Consider the following 6,410-nt stretch of genomic DNA (forward strand, 5'->3'; position numbering starts at 1 on the left):
TTTCTTGATCCACTTGGAAGCTTTTAAGCAAAGAAGAAATGGAGTAAGAGTTGTGATTTAGAAATATTATTTTGGTGAGTGAGGAGGTGAGAAATCAGTTAGGATGCCATTTCTGGCCTCCATAAGAAAGGATGAAGGCTTCCAAAGTGGGGAGGGGCTTTGCCTCTCCCCCATCTTGGGATTATCTCCCCATATAGGAAGCGTAGTTAAACAATGTGAAATGATCGCTGCAGAGCACTACAAAGACACATTGTCCTCCCATTCAAAGGAAAGCCCCAAAGGTTGGAGAATCTAGGAATGGAGGCAGAGATGAGGGGACACATTGGAGAGACGTTTAGAAGGCGAAAGTGACTTGACTTGGCCATGCTTTGGATGTGGGAAGTGAGGGAGGAAATGGGAAACATCTAGAACACGTTTGTTTGTTTGTTTGAAGTCAGAGTCTTGCTCTGTCACCCAGGCTGGAGTGCAGTGGCATGATCTCAGCTCACTGCAATCTCCACCTCCCGAGTCCAAGCAATTTTCCCTGCCTCAGCCTCCTGAGCAGCTGGGATTACAGGTGCCCACTTCCATGCCTGGCTATTTTTTCTTTCTTTTCTTTTCTTTCTTTCTTTCTTTCTTTCTTTCTTTCTTTCTTTCTTTCTTTCTTTCTTTTTTTTTTTTTTTTCTCCAAATTCCTGGTTTAATAAGGACTTGTTTATTTTGAAGAAAAAAGGTCCCAAACATCAGGCTGTTCACAAAAATAACCCACAGTATCAACTTTAGAAAACAAATCTTAAGACTATAACACTATTTTTCTAGAGGATGCATTTGACATGCCAATTCTCATTCACAAAAATACATCGTTACATTTGTGTTGAACTGCCCCACAGAGCACACTAATGTTGGGGTGTAACACACATACTTCTAACTCAAAGCTGCTTTCAGGAGCTACTCAACTAAATGAGATTGCCTTTGCAGTTAGGGAAGCAACTACTGAACATATGTATGAATGAAAAGAACTGTACTCCCTTCATAACAAGAGATTATTTTGGAGACAGTTGATAAAAACCATACATCCTTTTTATTGTTAAGTCATAAAGAGGTATCAAAATTAAAAGCAAAAATTACAGGGTAAGACTTAACAAAACTACTAGGAGCGTCAAAAAGGAAGTGAAAATGGGACTAGGCGCAGGGAAATATGAATTAATGAACATGGGAAAGACAAGGATGGGGAGAACAGTGAGCATGTGCTGAAGATACTAGGGGAGAGGATCTGGTGAAAAATTTGATCTTAGACAAGCGCCTAGGTAAAGAAATAATGGGATAAGATTTCTAAACCCCACTATGTGCTTAAGAGTCATCCTCGCCATTGGCGCTGTCTCTGTCATCCTCTCCTTCCTCAGCCTCTTTTTCATCATCCTTGATCAACTCCAGCTGGTCATCCCCCCGATCTTCATTATCATCATCATCCAGTAGGTCCCCCTCCTCAGCAGAGTCATCTGCACCCCCCTCAGACTCCATCTTCACATTAGTCTCATCTTTCTTCACGGAGCTGCTGCTCTGCTCCTCTTCTGACTTATCATTCTTCATCTCTACTGCTTGTTTGCTCTGTTCCTTTTCAATTTTTTCCAGGTTTTCCAGGAGAGAATCCACTTTTTGTTTTATCTGGGTCAGTTCCTTCTTAATGGCCTGAAGGTCATCTCCTTTCAATTTTCCAGACTTGGAAGATCCCCGCTGTCCACTATTAGAATTGAAGCCACTTTTGCCCCTTCGTGAGGTGTTTCCTGATACACGCTGACGTTTCGAGGGCACTACAGCCCGAGCAATAGGAGGAGGAGGAGGTACACGTGCTGGGTAACTGTACATCCTATCATAATAATCCCGTTGAAAGTCATAGTCCAAGTCAAAAGAGGAGCCGTACATCTCCGCTGCAGATCGTTTCACACCTGCTTTTCCTCGGTTCACTTTTGGCTCTGCGGCCAGGTTAATATCTAAAACCTGGCCAGCAATCATTCTGCCATCCTCTCCTGCTACAGCAGCCCGGGCATTTCTCTCATTAACATATTGAACGAAGGCAAAGCCCTTATGAACAGAGCAGCCCACAATTTTGCCATACTTCGAAAAGATTGCCTCCACATCAGATTTCTTGACCACGAGAGTGTTGAGATTCCCAATGAACACACGGGAGTTCATGGAGCGAGGATCTGTCTTGTTGGTAACGTTGCTGGCCATTGTGTTTGATGATAAGGTTTGTCACAAAGCCGAAAACAGGAGGGAGGAGGGAGAAGAGATTCGATTCTGAGTCTCCTACTCCCGGGTTCTACATGCAGAAGCCGACTGCTGCTGGAAGTCGGCAATGCGGAGACAACCGCTCAGTCTTCGACTCTTCACAAAATGGCCTTCCTTCCTTCTTTCTTTCTCTCTCTCTCTCTTTCTTTCTCTCTCTCTCTTTCTTTCTTCTCTCTCTCTCTCTCTTTCTTTCTTTCTTGCTTTCTTTATTTATTTTTAGTAGAGATGGGGTTTCATCATATTGGCCAGGCTGGTCTTGAACTCTTGACCTCAGGTGATCTGCCCACCGTGGCCTCCCAAAGTGCTGAGATTACAGGTGTGAGCCACTGTGCCCAGCCTAGAACACAGTTTAATTGGTGTCTTGAGTGATGGGAAGTGGAAGAAGACAGAGGAGAAGCATGTTTCGGTAGAAGCCAGAGGGAAATAATGAGCTTGGTTTTGAGTTGTTGAATGTCATTTTGCAACCAGAACAAAGAATATTCTTCTCCAACTCTTTCTCTCAATGTTGGGGGTCAAGCAGCTGAACATGCTGCCTATTTGGGGAGGTATGTCAAGATAGGTGGGGAGGTGGAGCCCTAGTTTTCACTTTAAATGCTGAAGAGAGGCAAATATTCTTTCCTCTCCCTCTTTGGCAGGTGGGGGTGTGATCAAGGCACCTCCATATGGACGCTCCTGTCTGGGTCTCTCAATCTTTTTTTTTTTTTTTTGAGATGGAGTCTCGCTTTGTCACGCAGGCTGGAGTGTAGTGGCTCACTGCGACGTCTGTCTCTGGGGTCAAGTGATTCTCCTGCTTCAGCCTCCCAAGAAGCTGGGGCTACAGGCATGTGCCACCACTTCCGGACTTCTGGCTAAATTTTTGTATTTTTAGTAGAGACAGGATTTCACTGTGTTAGCCAGGATGGTCTCGATCTCCTGACTTCGTGATCTGCCCACCTCGGCCTCCCAAAGTCCTGGGATTACAGGTGTGAGGCACCGCGCCCAGCCCGGTCTCACAATCTTGAGAGACGGCCAGAAAGATGGAGACATTCAGAGATTATTCAAAACAATTGTGCAAATAACCCCCCAAGAAGTTGTTCTGGGATAAAATAAAGGGAATAAATACTGCTTTGGAATAAAGAAAAGATGAAAAAATTAAAAAAATAACTTAAGTATCTTTATTTTCCAAGTAGACAATATCAGGTTTCCTGCTATTCGTGAGTTTTGTTCCAGAAAGAACACATCATCAGAACCGGTAACTATATACTAATAAACTGATCGTTCATGAAATTAGTCCCCATTTAAACTCTCCTCTGAGAAGCCCTGCCCACCCCTTCCATGTCTTTGTCATCAGTCTCTTGATGAGTGTCTGATGTTGTGATGCCTAATTAAACAGTGCTAAACAGTACTATGCACTTGATTACAAAGGGAAATTACAATTATTGCAAAAAAGATGCAGATTTTATTATATCAATGAAAATGATGCTGAACTACATTGCAAAGCTCTTGACAAATGAGCCTCTGGTAAGGAACCAAGTAGCAATTGAAGAATAAATTGACAATGGTGATGATGGGAACATCAAAAGAGCATAATGCTACAGTTGGAATGTCCGCTCCAAGACTCATGTTGAAATTTAATTGCCAATGTAGTGGTATTAGGAGGTGGGGCCTTTAAGATGTGATTAGGTCATGAGGTCCTGCCCTTTTTTTTTTTTTTAATTTACAAAGAAAAGAGGTTTGGCTGGGTTCTGTGGCTCATGCCTGTAATCCCAACACTTTGGGAGGCTGAGGCGGGCAGATCACAAGGTCAGGAGATCTAAACCATCCCGGTAAACACGGTGAAACCCTATATCTACCAAAAATACAAAAATTAGCTGGGCATGGTGGCATGCACCTGTAGTCCCAGCTACTCGGGAGGCTGAGGCAGGAGAATTGCTTGAACCTGGGAGGTGGAGGTTGCGGTGAGCCGAGATAGCGACATTGTACTGCAGCCTGGGCAACAAGAGCTAAACTCTGCCTCAAAAAAAAAAAAAAAAAAAAAGAAAGAAAAGAGGTTTGTTTAATTGACCTGCAGTTCTGCAGGCTGCACAGGAGGCCTCAGGAAACTTACAATCATGGTGAAAAGCAAAGGGGAAACAAGCATGTCTTCCAGTGGCAGAAGGAGAGAGAGAGTGAAGGGAGAAATGCTACATACTTTCAACCCACCAGGTCTCATGAGACTGCTATCACGACAGCACTCCGAGGATGGTGCTAAACCATTAGAAACTACTCCCATGACCCAATCACCTCCCACCAGGCCCCAGTTCCAACACTGGGGATCACAATTCAACATGAGATTTGGGTGGGGACACAGCCAAACCATGTTAAATGCAATGGATTTTTGTGTGTTCACTTTGTATCTTGCAGTCTTGCTAACACCACTCATTGAATTTCATTGAATTTGCTTTTTTGTAGATTCCTTGGGATTTTCTACATAGACAACCATGTTGTCTGGGAATCAGGACAAGTTTATTTCTTCATTTTCAGTCTGTATTCCTGTAATTTGTTTCTCTTGTTTTATTTTACTGGCTAAGACTTCCATTAGTTGGGGTTTTTTTTTTCTTGTTTGTTTGTTTGTTTTGAGACAGGGTCTCACTGTGTCACCCAGGCTGGAATGCAGTGGTGTGATCTTGGCTCACTGCAACCTCCGCCTCCCAGGTTCAAGTGATTCTCCTGCCTCAGCCTCCTGAGTAGCCGCAACTACCAGCATGCACCACCACGCTTGACTTTTTTTTTTTAAGTAGAGATAGGGTTTCACCATGTTGGCTAGGCTGGTCTCGAACTCCAGACCTCTAGTGATATGCCCACCTTGGCCTCTCAAAGTGCTGGGATTACAGGCATGAGTCACTGTGCCAGGCTGGTCGATGTTGATAACAGGGGCAGGAGTGGACCTCCTCATCCTGCTCCTCATCCTGGGAAAAGAATTCTCTCACCTCAGTACAGCACTGGCTGTATTTCGTCAGAGCTCTTTCTGAGATTGAAGAAGTTATTTTCTGTTCCTACTTTGCTGAGATGCTCATTATGAACACATGCGAACTTTTGTCAAATGCTCACTGTCTGTCACTTGATGTAAGAGGCTTACAGCTGCGTGTTGGTGTGTTTTCACAAATCCCAGAGTCTGTGCTATCTCGGTATTAGCGTTTGCTGACTGTTGTTTTCCATTTAAATTGATATTTTTCTGGTTCACTTATGCCAAGTAATTTTGGGTTTTATCCTAAAGTTCAGGGCTTTTTTCTTTTTAGAGATGGGGTCTCTCTCTGTCACCCAGGCTGGAGAGCAGTGGTGCGATCATAATTCACTGCAGCTTCAAACTCCTGGGCTCAAGTGATCCTTCCATCTCAGCTTCCTGAGTAGCTGGAACCACAGCACCTGGTTCTTTGATGAAGAAACACTCCTTGTTTCTTGTTTGCCTTTGGTTAAATTCCAAAGCACTGAAATGGTTGTTTCTGACTTTCGTTCAGATTTACAGGTGCATTTTGGGGAGAGGGTTTGTTGACCTCCTCACCCCTTCACAGTGGAAATCTTTAATATTTTTTATTATGCAATTCAATCTTCCGTCCAATATATGTGTTGAATGCCTCCCACACAGCTGGCTCTGCCTCAGCCATTGGGGACCCAGGGTGAACAGATACACCACCTTCTCCACAGTGCTTGTGCAAGCACTGAGCAAATGCACTGGGTTACTTCCAATAGTGAAAAGTGCAGTGATTAATATCCAGCTTTCTTTCTTTCTTTTTTTTTTTGTCACCCAGGCTGGAGTGCAGTGGCATGATCTCTGCTCACTGCAACCTCCACCTCCCAGGTTCAAGCGATTCTACTGCCTCAGCCTCCCGAGTGGCTGGGACTACTACAGGCGCCTGTCACCACGCCTGGCTAATTTTTGTATTTGTAGTAGAATCGGGGTTTCACTATGTTGGGCAGCTGGCCTCGAACTCTTGACTTCGTGAGCCACCCTCCTTGGCCTCCCAAAGTGCCGGGATTACAGGTATCAACCACCGTGCCCGGCCAATATCCAGCTTTCATTGAGCACCTGCCCCGTGTCAGATACTGGTCCAAGCACCTGCACGAAGCATCTTACCCCTCAGGGTTGCCCCAGGAATTAGATACGCCCTTCTCAAGGACGGGTG

At 44.5% G+C, this 6,410-nt stretch overlaps 1 pseudogene across 1 annotated transcript; it reads right to left on the bottom strand.

Annotated features, from left to right (window-relative positions):
* Positions 1 to 1,041: 1,041 nt before the first annotated feature.
* Positions 1,042 to 2,379, bottom strand: LOC100400868 (heterogeneous nuclear ribonucleoproteins C1/C2 pseudogene; annotated as a pseudogene). Its single transcript, XR_013531754.1, has one exon. The product of XR_013531754.1 is annotated as a heterogeneous nuclear ribonucleoproteins C1/C2 pseudogene (transcript).
* Between the last annotated feature and the right edge of the window lie 4,031 nt (positions 2,380 to 6,410).

Source organism: Callithrix jacchus, chromosome X (assembly GCF_049354715.1).
Source record: "Callithrix jacchus isolate 240 chromosome X, calJac240_pri, whole genome shotgun sequence".
NCBI classification, from domain to species: domain Eukaryota; kingdom Metazoa; phylum Chordata; class Mammalia; order Primates; family Cebidae; genus Callithrix; species Callithrix jacchus.